This window comes from Gossypium arboreum, chromosome 1, assembly GCF_025698485.1.
Source record: "Gossypium arboreum isolate Shixiya-1 chromosome 1, ASM2569848v2, whole genome shotgun sequence".
Lineage (NCBI taxonomy): Eukaryota > Viridiplantae > Streptophyta > Magnoliopsida > Malvales > Malvaceae > Gossypium > Gossypium arboreum.
Window position 1 is genome coordinate 67,747,260 of NC_069070.1, and position 4,349 is coordinate 67,751,608.

The following is a 4,349-nucleotide window of genomic DNA, read 5'->3' on the forward strand; positions in this document are numbered from 1 at the left end:
CTAGAAGCATTTCCTGTGGACAATGGTCGGCCCAGATTCATCATACTCTCCTTTTGCGATCCACATCTGCATACAAAACAATCAAAATTTACTCAAATAGAGTGTGAGAGTACAAGATATGTGTTCTTTTTTTCTTTTCAAATTTTTCATGTATTTAGAAGAGTTTTGGAGGGTTATATCTTTATTCTCATGTTGGCGTATGCATTGGCATAAGTGTCAAACACAACTGCCTTAAGAAAAATAAAAAGTCGAAGCAGCATAGTTTCTATACAGGTAGAGATGTTCATTTTAACAAGGAATGCAAAATTTGTGTAAAAATATTGGATTAATTGTATCAAATGTCTTCAAATTATGACCTAAATTACAGGCTTTAAAATGTTCTAATTGAGTCTCAGCTTATTAATGCCATATTAATAATCGTAGTTTGAGTACATCTGATATAATTAACCCTAAAAGGTATCTGAATCAAACAAAACTGTCCAAAGCATGTTTACGCTAAACACAAGATTCTAAAGAAGACTATAAAGGAATCTAAAGATGCCATGAGTTTTTCAAAGATAAAAGGAGATAATACCTGCTGGAAGGTGCTGAGGGATGCCAAAATGGAGCCTCCAATCCAAACGCTATACTTCCTCTCCGGTGGTGCAACCACTTTAATCTTCATGTTGCCTGGAGCTAATGCTGTGATTTCCTTGCTCATCCTATCGCCAATTCCAGGGAACATAGTGGTGCCGCCACTCAGGACAATATTTCCATAGAGATCTTTTCGGATTGTTAGAAATGGCCCTCCATGCAGCTCATGCAATCAAGGAGAAATTCATGCGCGTAAGAATTCATGCACATAAGTCTTCCGGATGAAACACATGCAACTGAAGATGTTAATGCTACTGTTTCATCTCAGTTTCATTTTGTTATTTTTTAACAATGTTTTTGTAATTTAGTTCATTTTGAACTATGTTTGGATGACAATTGATGTAACTTGATGGTAAAAGAGCTAATTACTAGCTTTGCTTTAGTATGCAAGTCAAATTTATCTAGTTCCGATGAATTAAGTGGAGTTAGGTAATGTTTAGGTGATAAACTTGTTGATTTTGACCAGCCAATGTCTGGTATATGTAATGGCTTCATGCCAAAGTTCATTTTAATGAAAAATATAGAATTTCATTCAATTTATGCTCCATTTTTTCTTTGCTTTCAATTCTATTCTTGTTTTCCCTTGCAAATTCTGTTTGTTTCTTCCACAAGCTTCGAGCCTTGTTGCTCAAGACTCAGTTTTTTCTTCATTCCTGATCCGGATATATTACATTGTTGTTTAAGTTCATACTGAAGTTCATACTTCATCCGGATAAAGTGTCCCAAAACACCAACACAGATATCCACGTCGCACTACATGATTGAGTTGTATGTGGTTTCATGAATGGCAGCAGCTTCCATTCCAATCATTGATGGTTGGAAGAGGACTTCAGGGCAGGGAAATCGCTCAGACCCAATGGTAATAACCTATCCATCGGGTAGCTCATAGCTTTTCTCCACAAAAGAGTTGGTTTTCGCTATCTCCAGCTCTTGTTCAAAGTCAAGAGCAATGTAAGATAGCTTATCCTTCACATCCCTTACAATTTCCTGCTCGGCGGTCGTAGTGAAGGAATAGCCACGTTTCGTTAAGATTTTTATGAGGGCATCTGTGAGATCACGACCAGCTAGGTCGAGACGCAAGATGGCATGTGGGAGAGCATAGCCTTCATAGATAGGAACTGTGTGGCTCACACCATCTCCAGAATCCAAAACAATACCTAAACAAATGCATATTTGAGGCAAACAAAATAACATTTAACAAAAGAAATAAAAAGTAGCTAGAGATTTTTCATTTGGGTACATCAAAACAGGAAATTCAAGAGCAAACAATTAAACACCGTTACGCATAATGTAAAGCGATATGTTTAACCGGCTTACAAGGATCTTGATTTATTGTTCATCATTGAGGAGTTCAGCACATATGTTTTTTTAACAATATCTAGGCAACAACATTTCATATTAGATTAGGTACCTACATTTTAAGAAAAGGGATTGTATGAAACTGTAATTTCACGTCATTATTCATTTTTAATAGGAGAATGATAAATCAACTTTTTCCTCCTGATTTTTACCATTTTTAGTTGGATTTAAATTTTTACAGGAGAAAAAGGCTAAAAATCAGGAGAAAAAATTTGATTTGTCATTCTTCTGTTAGAAAGGAATAGGAATAGAGATGGCGTAAAACCACAATTTTATATCATCCTTCCTCTACATTTCAAATCCAAAAATTTCTAAAATTTTAATATATTTATTATTTATTTATTATTTTGATACCCAACAAATTATTATTTCAATTTAAATTGAATTATCCATCAAATACCCACATGCATTAAATATTCAATTTCATAAATTTAAAGAATTGAAATAAAAATTTAAAAGGTAACAAATAATGAATTTGAATATTAAAATCTTAATTTTTTCATAAAAATTATAAAAATATTGTATTTTTAAAATTATTTAGAAAAATATGGTGGTTTTAGTTATTTAAAAATATAGTAATTTTCTCTCCTCACAAAGTGATCCCATTATGTCATAATAGATCCAATATGTGAGATCGAATTACTTCATGTCAACCTCCGATGAAACCATCAAAAAATTGAAATATGAAAAGTTTTGATAAAGTGTGACACATGTCACATACATAGTGAACTCGTCCTCTAACACGATGGTATCACTTTTTAAAAATATAACATTTTTACAAGAAATGACGAATTTTAATAATAAATGTACAAATTCGAGTTCATTATCTCTAAAAGTAAATTTAATAGGATACTCAAATACTAAAAAAAAATCAAATATCCACAAATACTCAAATCCAGACCCTCATTTTCAACCTATTTGCCAATTTTCAATATATCACTTATGATCATAAATATAAAGTTGAACAGTAAAGAAGAAGATGGTGAAAGAGGCCTAACCTGTTGTACGACCACTAACATCCAAGGAAAGAACAGCCTGGATAGCGACGTACATTGCAGGGGCGTTGAATGTTTCAAACATGATTTGGGTCATTTTCTCACGAATAGCCTTTGGGTTAAGAGGAGCTTCAGTAAGGAGAATTGGGTGTTCTTCAGGGGCAACTCGAAGCTCGTTATAAAAAGTATGATGCCAGATTTTCTCCATATCATCCCAATTGTTAACAATACCATGTTCAATTGGGTACTTCAATGTCAAAATACCTCTTTTCGATTGAGCTTCGTCTCCAACATAAGCATCTTTTTGGCCATACCGACCATCATACCGGTGTGCCGAGGGCGACCAACGATACTGGGGAACATTGCTCTTGGAGCATCGTCTCCAGCAAATCCAGCCTGAAAAGTTTAAACATCAATCATTATCGAAAATAAAGGTTGACAGAACCTGAATCGCTGCACGGATTTCACACCCATGATTACCTTCACCATTCCAGTCCCATTGTCACAAACAAGAGCTGAATATCTTCGGATTCTGCCATTTTCTATCGCCTGATTCAACCAAAATACAATACAAACATCAGTGAACATATACAATACAAAAAATAATCTCATATCTGAATCTGTCACATCCCATCACCGGAACAATTTGTAAGATCATGTGGTTATTAATTAATCTACTGAGACTAACCTAAATGACTGCATAATTAATCATAAACAAGAATAACACTGTCATCATGAACTGAAAATGAACTTCAACTGAGAAATTCAACGCGCAAATATTCGATTCAACTGTAATTTCAGTTTTCTTGTTTTTTTGTTGTTGAATAACCAGAAAATTTAAGGATAAAAGTTCACACTTCATAACATGATAATGCAGATTTAGTAATTAAACGCAAAAAACGCGAAGTCGAAAATAACATCATAATTAATCATAAACAAGTAGAACACTGGCATTGTTCCCTCCGCCATGAATTGAAAATGAACTTGAACTAAGAAATTCAATTTGCAAATGTGTGATTCAACTGTAATTTCAGTTTTCTTTTTCTTAAAGAAATAGAAAATCTGAGGATAAAATTTCAGATGTTGTACTATTATAATGTGGATCATTCATAATTGAACGCAAAATTAGGTAAAATATGAGGATCTACATTAAAAAGATCCTGCCTGAAGTTGAAGATCTAAGCACCAAAATCCGATCAAATTAATACCAAAAAATTGGTAGAAGATAAATCGGATGAAACAGACAGGTTGAATTAAAAAATAAGATGAAGAAAGAAAAGGATACTTTTCTTTTTTGTCGATTCTCTTTTTTTCTTGCAGTTTTAATGGACCGTTGAGTTTCGTAGAATTATGCGGTGAAAG

At 33.5% G+C, this 4,349-nt stretch overlaps 1 pseudogene; it reads right to left on the reverse strand.

Moving 5' to 3' along the window:
• LOC108481944 (actin-like) lies at positions 1-3,526 on the reverse strand (annotated as a pseudogene).
• Positions 3,527-4,349: the final 823 nt, after the last annotated feature.